This window comes from Hyla sarda, chromosome 3 (genome assembly GCF_029499605.1).
Source record: "Hyla sarda isolate aHylSar1 chromosome 3, aHylSar1.hap1, whole genome shotgun sequence".
Taxonomy (NCBI): domain Eukaryota; kingdom Metazoa; phylum Chordata; class Amphibia; order Anura; family Hylidae; genus Hyla; species Hyla sarda.
Window position 1 is genome coordinate 205,307,982 of NC_079191.1, and position 17,490 is coordinate 205,325,471.

Sequence of the window (17,490 nt, forward strand, 5' to 3'; positions counted from 1 at the left end):
AGAGTGCACAAGGGCTCACTTTTTTCATACATATTACAGCTGAAAAGTCCCAGCCTGACTGCAAATCTAATGACCTAAATTGACAGCTTTAGGCTAGGTTCACACTGTGGAATTTCTGGGCAGAATTTCTGCTGGAGATCAAGCCGGCGGCACTAGAACCGCACAGACTACACTGCAGTCCCCATATATGTCAATGCATTTCTGAGCAGACATCCCAAAATATCCACCCAGAAACGCATTGCAGTCTATGGAGGCAGCAATGCAGTCTGCTCGGTCCTAGCGCCGCCGGCTCGATTTCCGGCAGAAATTCTGCCCAGAAATTCTGCAGTGTGAACCCAGCCTTATAGACAAGTATGATGCTCTGAAAAGAAAATGCAGTTTTGCTAATTCTGGTTGACTTTGCTCTCACACAGTGGACTGTATAGTAAAACAGACATGTTAATAAAAAAAATAATTAAAAAATCACCCAATTCTGACCACTGTAAGGTTTTTAATGTTTTTCCGTATACAGTGCTGTATCGGGCTCTGGTGGAAATAGTTTTTTTTTATTTTATTTTTTTATTATCTGGTGCCAGAAAGTTAAACAGATTTGTAAATTACTTCTATTAAAAAATCGTAATCCTTCCAGTACTTCTCAGCTGCTGTATGGCTCAGAAGAAGTTATTTTCTTTTTGAATTTCTTTTTCAGTCTGATTACAGTGCTCTCTGCTGACTCCTCTGTCCATGTCAGGAACTGTCCAGAGCAGGAGAGGTTTGCTATGCAGATTTGCTTGTGCTCTGGACAGTTCCTGACATGGACAGAGGTATCAGCACTGTGGTCAGGCAAAAAAGAATAACTCAACTTCCTGTGGAGCACATAGCAGCTGATAAGTACTGGAAGGATTAAGATTTTTTGATAGAAGTAATTTACAAATCTGTTTAACTTTCTGGCACCAGTTGATTATAAAAAAAAATTGTTTTCCATCAGAGTACCCCTTTAAATTTTATAAGGGCTAATCTGTACCATTGGTACCATTTTGGTGTAGATTGGACTTTTTGATGCTTCTTCTAAAACGTTTTCTTTTGGTGTATGATGTGACCTAAAATCTGTCCCTGCATCATTTTTATAATATTTTCCCCTATCCTGAAGGCCTTCAAGTTCTCCCACAGAAAACCCCCCTCCATCCTGTCAAACACCTTAGTGGCATCCAAAGACAGAATGGAGTGGAAGACCCGCATGTCCCCAAACTACAGATTACAGTATAATCTATGAAGATTGTTTTAAGCCATCCGGTCTGGTATAAACCCATTCTGATCACTATGCACTAGTTAGGGAAAGGACCCTGGTGAAAACTTTGTTAGTATTCAGTAAGGATATCGGTCTGTACGAGTCTATTTCCAAGGGGTTCTTATCTTGTTTTAAAATGTAATATTATTCTTGCTTCTGTCATGGACATAGGAAGACTGCTTTCCTCAATGGATTACAACAAAGTCCTACACAACAAGGGAAGTAGAAATTTACCATATTACAGAATAATCTTAAAGGGCAGTCCATCGTTCCCCGATGCAGTATTTTCCTGAAGCTTTTAACATAGTTATGGGAAGATACATTGCTGAGTGCAACAGAGTCTTCAAGTGGTAACTGTTCTGACAACGCCTCCCACCTTGAGACCACCGATTGCAGCTCAGCAATACTCCAGAAAATAAAACGGATGGCTTCAGTTTCTTAAGACTTTGACCTGCATGTATTATACCGTCTGGGACCCGGATGCAGACAGTAGCATAAGATGACATAGCTGTGCCAGCACTGTGTGCTCAGCTGTTCCTTGTAGTTTCAATATCTCTAAAAAGGTTTATGCTTTCTATCTCTAGCATTTGGTAAACCTTTTTTAAGGGGATAGAGAGCATTGCGAACAGAGCGCGAGCATCTACACCTTGTGTATAGATTTAAGCTAACAATGGTATTTTATGAAATGGGGGGGGGGCTACCGGAAAATAGATTTTCTAACAAAAGAGAGCCAGGAAGATAAATAAAATATATTGAGAAAAATCCTTAAAATTCCTGTAAATTTTGTAAATAAAAATAATAATGCATAGTGACAGTTACACTTCAAGAATCTCATTTCCCACTAATAAGGAAAATACAGGCCAGGATGATGTTCTCCAGTCATATTCTTTAATACATTTCTCTTTGTCCACAGGCTCAGGATGTCATTTGCGTAGGATTGCACATTTCATTCTACATTTCACACATCTATCTTCTAATTAAGAGACATAGAAGACTAAATTCTAAGGGAATTATTCTACTCTTGGAAATGTGAGAGGGTCTTCAGTTTGGTAGCTTCACAGCACAGAAATGTTTTTCAGGCTTATTATTTCAGAAATCGATATCTGTGGACAAATTGGACACAGACAGAAAAGGTTTGTTAGGAATTAGGTGGTAAAATGACAGGTTAGACTGAGTTGTAGGAATTAATAAGGACACAATGTTCATTTGAGTTTATTTTATTTATTCAAATGTGTGAATCTCCACATTTCTGTAAAATGTTTTAGATTGGCTTTCTCTGTAGTCTGATAATGATGAATATTTTGGTGGGCACAAATGGTAGGCTAGAACAAAACATTGAATCATGGCCCAAAAAAACAAGCTCAGAAGAGCCAGCACGAGACAGTGGCACAGCACTTTCTTATTGCCCCTTTGGTTTAGCAATTAGGTTTTACAGCAGTCACAGTTAATTTGATATTGATAGCATATCTTGGCCTAATGCTACCAATGGTGTCCTATATTAATGATTAATGGCATATCGATATATTATAGGAGTATTCCATTTTTTTTTTTTTTTTACTTTTCAGTATTTTGCCCCTGATGCAAAGTTATATCTTAAGCACATTTACTTGCATTACATTTGTGGGGTGGATTAACCCCTTTGTGATTTCATGGTCCCCCCAGGTTCAGCATTCCTCTGGACTGTGGATGACGGTTTTCTCGAGCCTTTCCCGAGATCCTGTTTGACTGGAGACAACAGCTGATGACAGGGGGCTTTGCTTCTTTTCTTCTTGCTTGACAAGCCAGCCCCCCTGATGTGTGCAGTCCAGCTTTATGTGCTGCCGAGCTGGAGTTCATTGCGTTCCCCCACTGTCTACAGACTGCTGAGATCATATGACAGCTGGAGGAGCATTAAACTCCGGCTCAGGGGCACGTACAGCTGGATAGTACATGTCATCTGGGGGCTGGCTTCTAAGGCAAGAAGCCAAGGGTGGGGTATGGGTGGTGTCACATAAATAGACAAAAAAAAGGGGGGCGATCCACCCTACACATATAACGCAAATAAAATGTGCTTATCAGATACCTTCAATGTGAGAAAAATCAGAGCACTCGCCCTGAGTAGTAGCCTTTTCATTTATTTCACAGTAGCAACAGCATCAGACTGACAGAGAGAAGTGGGGGAGATTAGGCGACAGACTGTATCATACTCACAGCGCTTTGTCAGGCCTTAACAATGACGTTTGTCTGAAGCTTATTTTCTTATCGTGGAAGCACCTGTACCTGATACTGAAAAGTAAAAAAAAAAAAAAACTGGAATACCCCTTTAGATATCATTAATATGTGGGTGCAATACGAGGATAAAAAAAAATTTATTATATCCCATTGAAGTGCACCTAGGAGTGATGCCACTTTTTTTTTTTTTTTTTTTTCACATATCCCTGCCTTCCACTTGAGACAATGGGAGAGCAGTTTTGACAACTAAATCGGCTCAGGTTCCATGTCCAAAACCGTGTGGTTGTAAGCCATGGGAACATGCTATAAGAGGATACTGCTCTTCCCCAAGCATAGTGAATCTTTGATTCTTATAGCTAGTATTATTGGTTATATCAACATCTATCTCATATTAATATTGCCTAGGCATATACCATGTCTTTACTGTTAAAAAATTAAGTTAAAGGGAACCATGAGAACATAAGGAAATTGAACCAAGACATTGGAGACACTTATACTGTATGTTCATATCAGTTAATGGTCATTTTTAACAATTTGTGGCAAACAAATAAATGAATAAAATTCCCATATACCACATGGAAAGTGTCAACCTAGTTCCAGTGGTGAGTTTTTAGTGCATGAGGGTGTTGTTCAAGTTCTGCAGTACATGACCTTAGCCCAAAGTTAGAAAGATATATCATGAGAGATGCAACCACAATGGGCCCTAAGTCCCCATTTACTTTTGGTGGATTAAAAAAAAAAAAGCTCCTGATTATGTAGGATACACACAGATGTAGGACTCCGCACAGAACAAGTATAAGGTGTTGTGGAAGAAGTCCTGTACCTGTGTATTCATCTCATGTCCATAACTAAATTCACACAATGAAAGTTTCTATTAAACATCAATTGAAGACTATAAGGAAGTACATTACTTGCTGAAACGGAGGTGTGTTTCAATACTTTTGTCCATTTAGTATATCTTGTCTTGGTACTGTTATGGGCTAGGCCCCCACTGATCATCATAAGACATCCACAAGAGAATCTGTCAGCTCTTTATGGTGCATAGAGTGGACCACAGTGTTTTAGGGTATTAAATCAAAAGGGACATTTGCCTTTTTGTGCTGCATTCAGATGTCAAAGTGGAGTGCCAATTTGGTGCAGTCCCTCTGCTTGGCAGGTCTTCTTGCTCCTCCTCCACTCCCTGCCCCTCCTTGACTAACGTAAGGGCTCAGCTTACAGACAAGCCTTGTACTGAAATCACGCCCCTATGCCATGGATGCCAGTAGTGTTGCACAAGATTCCTGGCTGCAGTGGCAAAGCCCGGTGAGTGCAGAGGGTGCGGACCACATCGGGTGACACCCTGACCCAGGTGGGTCAGACCGTTCGTGTCACTTGCTGTTTCTGTGAGCTAGAAACTAGATTGAGCTCACAGAAACCATATAATTAATAATGAAATTAAATAATAATACCCACCCGAGGAAAGAAGGAAGAAAAATGCATTTTAAAAAAGCATTCCATTTTTGCCCATATATTGCTACCTCATCCTCACTATTCCTGCAGTGTAATTTGAGTCATCCTAGCTGAGCTTTATTCATACATTTCATTATAACAGCTGGGAACAACAGCATGACAGCAAAAATAACATGAATCTTAGGATTCAGAGAAAGGGGCAAAGATAAACCCCCCTCCAACCTCTTTCACTGCAAAAACCAGAGGCATCATGGGAAATGTAATCAACAGTAGAAGAGCAATATCAGAGGGGAAAAATGAAATCAAGATGACAGACAATCCAAGCATGTCACATCAACTAAACTAGGTATACACAATGCATACTCAGGAGTCTACTTTATTATTTAATAATAACCTAAAATATCCTAAAACTATTGTACTTAATCTTGCACTATTATGTCCTGCATTTTTGAAGGAATCAACAACAAAGGGGTTAGAGATGAGCGAAGTTACAGTGATTCGATTCGTCACAAACTTCTCGGCTTGGCAGTTGCTGACTTTAGCCTGCATGAATGAGTTCAGCTTTCAGGTGCTGTGGGCTGGAAAAGGTGGATACAGTCCTAGAAGACTCTCTCCTTGGACTGCATACACCTTTTCCAGCGCACCGGAGCCCCTGAGAGCTGAACTAATTTATGCAGGCTAAAGTCAGCAAATTTCCAAGCCGAGAAGTTCGTGACGAATCGAATCCCTGTTACTTTGCTCATCTCTAAAAGGGGTCCATACAGAATATGCCTAAGATCAAAGTCATGTCACTTCTAGAAAAAAAAATGTGTTGTCCACTTCCCAGTCCAAATGAACTATATCTCAAATAAGCTCAATCTTGCACATTTACTTTGGTATTAAAGAGGTAATTTTTTTTCTATAAACCTTGTTCTTTGTCCTTCCTCATATACGTGCTATATATTTTAGATGTCGGGTAATGCAAAAGTTTTAAAGTCTTTTATATGATAACTTTTTTCTTTCATCATTTCAAATTTTTGATGAATGTTTATTTTTATATCCATGAGTACCTTGTGTTGAGCTGTGGCAGTATTATCCCTTTCCTTCTTATAGATTACATTTTGATTTGTGGTATCATGATCCTTTGCCATGTGGTGTTTCTTTTGTTTTATTTCCTAAAAAGATGCTTCTGATGTGAGCGTAATACATTTTGGGATAATAGCAGTTTGCAAGCATGCAGAGCAAATGACAGTGTTCTGAAAGTCATTACTGGGCAGCTGTCATGTCAGTGCTGGGTGCTGATAATAATACTCAATGGCTAGCTATATAATATATATAATATATATAATATATAATGGCTAGCTACTGCAGTGTTTACAGTCTACCTTCAGTGCTATATAAAGTTCAACACGTGTGTGTTTCAGATAATACACAGTTCAGATAATACATGAGACTAGGATATACAAGTATATACCATTGGCCACATAGCTGGCATGGTGCCCCTGGAGAGTGGGGTTCAGCCCAGACTGTCTGCATACCCTATTTTAATGATTGATGGCAACTTGTATAAGTTTTAGCACCAAGTTTTTGCTAAACTATGCATTCAGAAAATTTTCCAACCCTTTTATCTTTTTTTTGTTATGTTACAATCCCGTGCTAAAATAAAATAAAAATATACTCCATGAAGGCACAGCTGACAATGCATTTCTTTTGTGCTAAAAGTTTCCAAGTACACAGTGGTCTCCACAATTCTTAAAGGAGAACTCCAGAATATAAAAATTGTCTCCCATACTGCAGGCAGTAAAAAAAATAAAGATGTACATACCTTCCTCCGCTCCCCCAGGGTCTCCAGTAACCGGCTCTCAGCCAATCACCAGCCGCAGTGAAGTCCCGACTCGGCCGGCGATAGGCTGAGCAGCAGTGTGAGAATGCTTCAGGACACAAAATCCTTCACTACACCGGCACCTGCTGCCGAGGCTGAAAACGCCACACTGCCGCTCAGCCTATCGCTGGCCGAGTCAGGACTTCACTGCGGCTGGTGATTTCTGGGGGCACTACCTACTGGGGGCATTACCTACATTGGTGCACTACCTACCTGGGGGCATTATTTACTACCAATTGGGAGGACATTACCTACCTGGAGGCACTACCTACCTACTTTTGGCATTACCCACTACCTACATACTGGGACATTACCTATGACCTACCTACTGGGGGAATTATCTACCACCTACAGGGGGAATTACTTTCTACATACCTAATGGGGGCATTAAAGGGGTACTCTGGTGGAAAACATATATATTTTTTTTTTATTAATTGGTGCCAGAAAGTTAACCCGATTTGTAAATGACTTCTGTTTTAAAAATGTTTATCCTTCCAGTCATAACAGCTGCTGTATAATACAGAGGAAGTTCTTTTCTTTTTTAATTTCTTTTCTGTCTGTCCATAGTGCTCTCAGCTGACACCTCTGTCCAGAGCAGGAACTATTCCCCATAGCAAACCTCTCCTACTCTGGACAGTTCCTAACAGTTCGCCTTGACTACTGTAACTCTTTACTAATAGGCCTTACTTTCTCCAAACTCTCTCCTCTCCAGTCCATCCTTAATGCCGCAGCCAGACTCATCTTCCTCTCCAGCCTCTACACCAATGCCTCCTCCCTGTGCCAGTCACTACACTGGTTACCAATTCAGTCCAGAATACAGTACAAAATCCTCAGTCTCATACACAAAGCTCTCCACAATGCTGCACCTCCCTACATCTCCTCTCTCATCTCTGTCTACCATCCTACACGTTCTCTACGATCTGCTAATGACCTCACACTAACATCTTATATAATCCGAACTTCTCACTCCCATCTCCAAGACTTCACTCGTGCTGCACCGGTTCTCTGGAATGCTATCCCTCAGACTCAACAACAACATCCATAGTTTCAAACGTGACCTAAAAACACATCTCTTCAGACAGGCCTACAACAGTCTCTAATTGGCCTCAACATATCCTCAACATATCCCCACACCTCTTGTTTGAATAGTTATTGTGTAATTTTATGTCTGATACTTGTCTTTGTTTGTACCCCATAATTGTAAGCGCTGCGGAATCTGTAGGTGCTATATAAATAAATAAAATAAAAAAAATAAACATGGACAGAGGTGTAAGCAGAGAGCACTGTGGACAGACAGAAAAGAAATTCCTCTGTATTATACAGCAGCTGATAAGTACTGGAAGGATTAAGATTTTTAAATAGAAGTAATTTACAAATCTGTTTAACTTTCTGGCATCAGTTGATTTAAAAAAAAAAATGTTTTCCACCGGAGTACCCCTAATGACCTACTGGGGGCTTCTATAGGGGGATTCCCTATCTACCTACTGAGGGAATTAACTAATATGGGTGGGAAAATTACCTACCCACCACCACCCAATCCCCCTACCCTTTCCTTCATACTATGTAGGGTGCCGGGGGGGGGGGGGGGGGCATTTTGGGGCACTGAGGGAAGGGAACAGGTATGGAGTGTGCTAAAAATTAAGTGTTGGGCCTTAGATGTTTGATGTTTGCCAGACACGTCTTGGTTGGGAAAGACTTAATCACAGTCCTTTTTTTGTACTGGTATTAATAATATTAGTAATATTGGTCTCAGTTATACAGGATATAGTCAGTAACAGTATGGTGGTAATAAGTAGGACATTTCCTCTTTCCTTCCTTCCTCACTGAACTGAAGGGCTCTTGTTTTTCTTGTCCTGTGTTTTATAGGTTTTTCATAGATAATGGGGAAAATAGAGGGAGGGCCCGGGAGGTGTACTCTGGGATGGGCTATGGGGGGGGGGGGGGTCAGGTCTTGAGCTGTGTAAGGAGCCTTAAAATTTTTGATGGCAGCCCTGGAATCCAGGTCAGACCGTGACCCTAAGCACACAGTCAAATAACACTGAAGTGGCTTACGGGCAACGCTGTTAAAGGGGTACTCTGGCTTGGTCCCAGTTGAATATTTCTGGAGAGACCTGAAAATGACTGTCCATCAATGGTCCCCATCCAACTTAACAGAGTTTGTAAGGATCTGCAGAGAAGAATAGCAGAAAATCCCCAAATCCATGTGTGCAAACAGGGGTGTGGAAATTTTATAAAAAACTACTTGTCCACGGGACTAAAATGGAGCAAAATCTACTTGTCCCTCATGACGATCCACTTGTCCGGCCAATTTTCGCTTTTACGCGCTTGTTTTTTCCTCCTCGCCCTATAATAGCCATAACTACCTAATATAATGACACCTTTTAATTTTTCAATAACATATTCTCCGAACCAAAAAATATATATATGTATTTAGGGAAGTGAAATTGAAATAGTAAAAGATAATTTTGCAGATTTGGTGTTTTTCTTTTCTGCGCCATTTACCTTGTGGTTGAGGTAACATGTTAGTTTTATACTTTAGGCGCCTGATTACAGCGATACCAGATTTGTATCGTTTACGTCATGTTTTACTAATTCTGGACTTTTTCTAAAAAATTTTTATTGCCATTTTTTAACCCCTGTAGCTTTATTTTTTTTTCCGCATACCAGGCTGTATGAGGGCTCATTTTTTGTGCCATAATCAGTTTTTTGTATCGGTACCATTTTGGCATTGATCTGACTTTTTAATCGCTTTTTAATTTTTTTTTTCTGGGATATTATAAAAATTGAAAATCTGTGGTTTGGTATTTTTTTACATTTACCGTACGGGATACATAATGTTATATTTTAATAGGTCGCACAATTACACACGAAGCGATACCAAATGTTTATTTTTATTATGTTAGCATGTTTTTATATAGGAAAAGGGGGTGATTTGAACTTTTAACATGGAAGGGGTTAATGCAGCGGTCTTCAAACTGTGGCCCTCCAGATGTTGCAAAACTACAACTCCCAGCATGCCCGGACAGCCAACGGCTGTCCGGGCATGCTGGGAATTGTAGTTTTGTAACATCTGGAGGGGCACCGTTTGAAGACCACTGGGTGTCTTTCAAACTTTTATTAAAACTTATTTTTTTTCTTTTACACTTTATTAGACTTATATGAGGAATCATTAGATTCCTCAGACAGATGAATAGAGATCTATTGAACTCTATTAATCTGTCTGCTCTGTGATCCATTGATAGAGCCTGGTCCAGCCAGGATCTATCAATGACAGAGGGACAGGAGGTAGCAGAGGTAAGTCCTCCGGCTACCTCCATAGTGACCCGCAGACAAAAGGCGTGTTCTTACCTTTATACTAATGCATCCCATCTCCATCTTAATCCCCTTGTGCTATTTTTCCCCCTCCGTCTTAGTCCCCCTGTCCCACAATTCCCACCTCCCTCTGATTCCCTTTTACCATTATTCCCCCTCCATCTTTATCCCCTTGTGCCATTATTATCCAATATGGAACAAGGGGATAAAGATGGAGGAGGGGGAATAATGATACAGGGGGATTAATATGGAGGGGGGGGGGGGCTTTGATAATTCCCCCCTCCCTCTGATCCCCTTTTGCCATATCAGATAATAATAGCACAAGGGGATTAAGATGGAGGGGGGGGGGGTAATCAACCCCCCCCCTCCTCCATATTAATCCCCTTGTGTCATTATTCCCCCCTCCCTCTGATCCCCTTTTGTCATTTTCCCCCCTCCATATTAATCCCCTTGTGCCATTATTATCGGATATGGCAAAAGGGGGATCAGAGGAAGGGGGGAATGGTGCAAGGGGATTAAGATGGAAGGGGAGAGGGGAGTAATAAAGCACAAGACATAAAATTTCAATACCTTGTGCTTTATTACTCCCCCCCCCTCCGCCATTATCCCTCTCCCCCTCCATCTTATTGCCTTGTGCTCCGTCCCATACAGTCCCCCCCCCCCCTCTGTGCCATACAGCTGTTTACCTGGCGTCCTGTGGTCCCGTTGCCTGCTGCTTCACGGGATGTTCCACAGGGCCGCACTGACGTGTGACGTCCCCCTGCGCTGTGTGGCAACTCCGCGCAACGTCAGGGGAGGCCACACGTCTCCCTGGCAACCACGCAGCTCACTCACAGTAGCCCCGGCCGCATCTCTGGCCGCGCTACTGTACAGTGAGCTGCCGCGGCGATGCGCTGACAAATACTGGCCAATGCATGGCCGGTATTTGTCAGCGTTTTCGCGTACCCCAGGTTGAGAACCCAGACTTTAGACGCCGCTGTCAGCTTTGACAGCGGCGATCTAAAGGGTTAATAGCCAGCCGCGGCGATCGCCGCATGCTGGCTATTAGCGGCGGCCCCCGGCTACTGAGAACAGCCGGGGGCTGCAGAGTATGGAGCGGGCAGGAATCCCGAGCCCGCTCCATACATACTGCAGAGCGCTGCATACAGTCTCCCCGTGCAGACGGGCCTCCTCCCCTCAGCTCTCCGAAGCTACAGCTGGGGGGAGTGAAGTCAGAGGACGCAGGTCTGCACGGGGAGAAGTAAGCCACGCCCCCTCATCTCCCCCCGCACGTCTGCAGAGCAGGGGAGAGAGAGACATACACAGCTTCTCATCTCCCCTACTCTGCTTCGGATCTGCAGTCTGTATGGAGCGGGCTCCCGACTTCACCTGCCCGGCGCTTAAAACTGCTAGTCCGGGGCGTCGGGCGATAGAAATTCCACATCCCTGGCAAACCTTGTAGCTTCCTACCCAAGAAGTCTGGACGGTGCAACCGCTGCCAAGGGTGCCTCAGCTAAGTACTGAGTAAAGGGCCTGAATACTCATGTCAATGTAATATTTTAGTTTTTCCACTTCTAATAAATTAGTAAAGGTTTTTAACATTTTCATTTTGTTATTATGGTGTGCAGTATGATGAGGGAAAAATTTTTTTTTTTTACTTTTATTAAAATTTTATCCCAAGGCCGTATCATAACAAAATGTGAAAAAAATGGATGGGTCTGAAGACTTTCTGAAAGCACTATATTAGTGTTAACCGGCAGCAGAAGGAGCCATTCCCATCTATGCCCCATATAATACAATATTTTGTATAGTATGGTGCTCATACATTTTATTACATTTTTCCTAAATTACAGTAAATTCTTATCGAGATTTAAAATACAAATATTAACTGAACCGTAACAGCAAAATGCATAGAACTTAACAATAAACCATGTAATAGCAACATAATGTGGAATGGAATTGCCCAGACTTCCCTTGTAGGAAATTGTAACACAACATACCGTAATATTTATCTAGAGCATGTGACAACCAGCCTATTTCCATTCCCATAATGGAAGCAGAAAATAGACTGATATAATCTATATTAGGGAACACATTCTTCAGTGCGGGGAACGAATAGTCTACATCCATCTAATAGCAATAACACAATAATGGCACATTATCAACCAAATGCTACAGTATTTGGGGGCAGCTATGTGGAGGTCTTGTATTTTCTTTTGACATCATCCTTAATGTTCAACTAAATATGTTTGGATCTGCGTTATTCTCAATTATATTAATTGTATTATATTTTGTATTGTATATTTTCTCAATACACTAAGCAGCAGCTTGAAATTGAGATGTAGGAGGACGGTTGTCGCTAAACTGACACTTTGGATTTTATGTGGCCACATTTAGCTTGCTCAATGTTTCGAGAGGAAGCGGAGATTTCATTAGGGAGCAATTTCAGCATCAAATACATGGCACAGCAGTTCATACTTTATGATGAGGTTCTCATTTAACTACTTATTGGTTATTAACTACTCATTTGTTAGGTCAGGAGTCAGTGGGGGAGATTAGCTAATCCTAATACTCATTGTAGACTTAGACTAGGCAATTTGAAGATGCTTAATATTTATCATGGTGGCAAATGATGTATGATTAATTTGGTGCATCCTAGTATACACCTATTGATTAGCTATTTTGAGACAATATTTTGGTGCATGTGGATGCATTTCAAGCCACACACACTTTTTGCTAAGGCGTAATCTATTTTCTCTTAAGCCATGTCAGGCACAAAAAAGTGTCTTAAACAGGACGTCATAACACAATTACCCCCAAGGGATAAGCCAGAGATTCCATGCCCATTAACCCTCCTGATGACAGCAGGGCTCTGCTAAAACATGTAGAGCGGGGCATGTTTCATGCTTTTTAAAGAATCTGTGTTATGTGTGAAGAGGACTGCAGCCTCCTCTATACAAACACCTGTATAGAGAGTATCCACATATTGATCTTGTATATGAACCAGTGCAGAAACCCTTCTTTTTAAACTATATTCAGTGATTTTAATTTTTTAACATATGCTATTAAAAGCTAAGGTTTAGGAAACTCCTATTATAAAGAATGTTGTGCCCTGGGTATTTGAAATAGTAAAGATGACTGTGGCCCAAAAAAAAATAATAATAATTTAGATATTTACTGTCATTAAAGGAGAACTAAAGGAGAATATAAAAATTGTCGCCCATACTGCCGGCAGTAAAAAAAATAAAGATGTACATACCTTCCTCCGCTCCCCCGGGGCCTTCGGTAACCGGCTCCGGCCTCCGCCGTTATCCACTTCTTGGTTGCCGGTGGTCGGAAAGTCTTACTGCGCTCAGCCAATCACTGGCCGCAGTGAAGTCCCAACTCGGCCGGCGATAGGCTGAGCGGCAGTGTGACGTTTTCGGCCCCGGCCGCAGGTGCCGGTGTAGTGAAGAATTTTGTGCCCTGAAGTGTTCTCACACTGCCGCTCAGCCTATCGCCGGCCGAGTCGGACTTCGCTGCGGCTGGTGATTGGCTGAGCGCAGTATGATTCATCCGACCACCGGCAACCAGGAAGTAGATCGCGGCGGAGACCAGAGCCGGTTACTGGAGGCCCCGGGGGAGCGGAGGAAGGTATGTACATCTTTATTTTTTTTACTGCCGGCACTATGGGCGACAATTTTTATATTCCGGAGTTCTCCTTTAAAGGAGATGTGTGGCACAGACTTTTTCTATTCCCTCCTGCCCGGGCAGCAAAAAAAAAGAAAAAACAAACTTTCACTTACCTCCATATGTTCTTACGGAGCTCTGTAACAGCTGATCGGTCGGCTGGGCTGTCTGCTTCCTACTTCCTTTAGCCCGGTACGTCACACGGCGCTTCAGCCTATCACCGGCCGCAGCGATGTCCCGCCTCAGCCGGTGATAGGCTGAAGCGCGGTGTGATGTACCGGGCTAAAGGAAGTAGAAAGCAGACAGCCCAGCCAACCGATCAGCTGTTACAGAGCTCTGGCAGAACATATGGAGGTAAGTGAAAGTTTGTTTTGTCTTTTTTTGCAGTCCGGGCAGGACGGAATAGTAAAAGTCTGCGCCGGACATCTCCTTTAAATAGCTTAGGATGCCTGGATCAGACACCTTTTAATAGTTTCTTCATATGCCCTTCCCTTCCTGAGATATGAGGCTTTATAGTTTGTCTGACAATTCAGGGAATCAGTAAAATGGACATAATCTTAATTTTAATAATGGGAGTTAATATCCAGTGAGGGGTGAGGTTATATAGTCAGGTGGTGTTATTGTTGTACATTGAGGGTCGTGTATGCTTAAACAATCCCCTCACTGTATAATCCCGCTCTTTAATCCCATTATTAAAAGTAAATTCACACCTGTCTGACTGATTCCCTAAATTGTCAGAGAAACTATAAGGCCTTATGCTCTTCTGTTCTGAGATATATCAAGAAACTCTTAAAAGGTGTCTGATCAGGGTATGCCTAACCAATTAAATTATAATATGATCTAAAAAAAATTAGGTTGGCGACAGGTCCTTTTTAAACACATTATGCATGTTTGGTACATTTAGTTTAGAGAAATCTCCTCTAGTCTGTTGTATTACTCCCACAGGATTGGGTAGAACAACTCCAGATTACAGTATGAGAGTAATCTCATGTCCATCTACTCTAAGCATTGTAAATGTTCATATATCTTTGTGGAAGATCATATAGTTGGTTTAAAGGGAAGATTGGATAGTTGGCTTAAAGGGAAAAGTTTCATGCTGCCTAAATCAGGAGCCGTATATATAACACAGACTTTCTTATGACAATGAACTATGATTTATTCCAAAATACTGTGGCATTTTAGAGAAATATTCGTTTTAGGACCATCAGAGAACAGGGTTCCAGGTGACTGGGACAGTTTCAGCTAGGTTTATATCCTGACGGGCTTGATTGACAGGTCTCTTCCTATTGAGAAGAAACTTTTAGTCTAGCCCAGCCGTGTGGAGAGTTGCTGGATTGGACTACATCGGTAACTTGGAGTCCTGTTCCTGGACATTTTTTTTTTTTTTTAAAGACTCTGAAGGAGGCATAAAACTGGTGACCGAGACCCCAAGTAAGTAAAAGATCCTAAGTAAAATGCTGCATTATTTTCCTGTATAGGAGCAACATATTAGATTAAATCACTGTTTATCACTGCAGGCAGTATTCTTGAGTTGTCGCTCCGGTCTGCCCACCCAGTATTTTGACGTATTGATCACAGACATTGGGTGGGCCTAAGAGGCAGCCCATCGATATTGCAAGCTACTGAGTATATGCTCACTCATTAGTCTGCACTGGTAAACAGTGATTTAATCACATATGCGGCACTTACACAGAAAAGCAATACAGCGTTTTAGCCAAAGTCGCTGTCACAGGGTTGTGGCTGCGCTAAGGGCTATATAAATCTGGTGACAGATTCCCTTTAAGGGTCTATTCACACGTACAGTATTCTGCGCACATTTGATGTGCAGGAATTCAAGCTGTGTTCAGTCATTCAGTATATATTGAAATCTAGCAGAAAATCCTGCGCATCAAATCTGCACAGAATACTGTACATGTGATTAGACCATAAAACTAGAAATGAAGCCAGAAATGAGGCTCGGATTTACTGGGGTAGTCTCAACTCAAGCAAGAAGGTTCAAGTTATGTCTACCACTTTTCTACAACCATTGGTGGAATAAAGGAAACACTTCAAAGGAATGGCTGGTCCCTATGGAGGTCCTATTTGGGGTTGATATACCGCCTTTTCATTAATTTATTAATGTGGAATTTAAAGTAGGACAAAGAACGGAGCACTATCCTAGAATGATCTTGCAGATACTTTTATTCCGTCTGGAACATATACGCAGCAAACAGCTCTGTGCATATTGTGCAGAAACGCCACCCCTGAACTACAGCTGTCGTATGTATTCTAGATGTATATTGGATATATCAGGTTATCCAGTATTCCAACTGGATATTGACACTCACAGGGCTGCTTGATTAAAAAACAACCACTATGCCCCCTCTGCAAGAGCTACGTCCTCAGGAGGGAAATGGCTACATTGCACTACAGTCTACTGGATAACCTGATATATCCATTATATGTCTGGGGTACATACCCAGTAATAATAAGTACCGTATTTTTCGCCATATAAGACTCACCCAATTTTAAAGGATGAAAATCTAGAAAAAAAAGATTCTGAACCAAATACAATGTAAAGTATAGGACAGTGATCTTCAACCTGCGGACATCCAGATGTTTCAAAACTACAACTCCCAGCATGCCCGGACAGCCGTCTGGGGTACATACCCAGTAATAATAAGTACCGTATTTTTCGCCATATAAGACTCACCCAATTTTAAAGGATGAAAATCTAGAAAAAAAAGATTCTGAACCAAATACAATGTAAAGTATAGGACAGTGATCTTCAACCTGCGGACATCCAGATGTTTCAAAACTACAACTCCCAGCATGCCCGGACAGCCAACGGCTGTCCGGGCATGCCAGGAGTTGTAGTTTTGCAACATCTGGAGGTCCGCAGGTTGAAGACCACTGGTATAGGAGGTATTACTCACGTGTCGCCGCCGCTCCGGACCCGTCACCGCTGCCCTGGATGTCACTGTTGTCGTGTCCCCGTTGCTCCGGAACGTATCTGCTGCCCGGTATCCTCGCTCTCCATCGCCGCCATCACGTCACTACGTGCGCCGCTCCTATTGGATGACGGGACGGCATGCGCAACGACGTGATGATGACGAAGGAGAGCGCCGGTCATGCAGGGGATCCCGGCACAGAGCAGACACCGAGGAGGCAGGTAAGGTCCCTCCCGGTGTCCTGTAAGCTGTTCGGGACGCCGCAATTTCACCGCGGTGGTCCCGAACAGCCTAACTGAGCAGCTGGGTTAGTGTCAGCTTTGAATGCCGCGTCTGAAGGGTTAATACAGGGCATCACCGCGATCAGTGATGTCCTGTATTAGCCCCGGGTCCCGGCCGTTGATGGCCACAGGGACCGCCGCAATAGGACAGGGTTTTAATGTGCATTTGCCGTATAAGACGCACCAACTTTTCCCTCCCAGTTTTGGGGAAGAAAAAGTGCGTCTTATACGGCAAAAAATACAGTAAATGTCATCTATATCGCATAGTGTCTTTGCTTTTCAGAGTGTTACTACCATTGGCTTACTATTAATAGGCTTAATAAAACCTAAGCTTTAGGGTGGAGTTCTGAATATAGGGTCTCGGGACCCTGGGCTTTATGCCTATCATCTGTTATTGGTATAAGAACCGGCTGTTAACCCTTTCTAGGGGAATTTGGATTTATATATCATTTACTGATTACCAACCTTTTTCCTAACTTTCTTGAGCAGAGAACCACGTGGACTATAAATAGAGTACATGTGTTTTATGTG

The 17,490-nt window shown here is 42.2% G+C and overlaps 1 protein-coding gene across 2 annotated transcripts in view; it reads right to left on the bottom strand.

Moving 5' to 3' along the window:
- Positions 1-950: 950 nt before the first annotated feature.
- IMPG1 (interphotoreceptor matrix proteoglycan 1) overlaps positions 951-17,490 on the bottom strand; it is a 489,363-nt gene continuing 472,823 nt past the window's right edge. For both annotated transcript variants that reach the window (XM_056565914.1, XM_056565915.1), the window contains one exon: positions 951-2,370. The gene's annotated coding sequence lies outside the window, so the exon portion shown is untranslated. The remainder of the gene's footprint in view (positions 2,371-17,490) is intronic.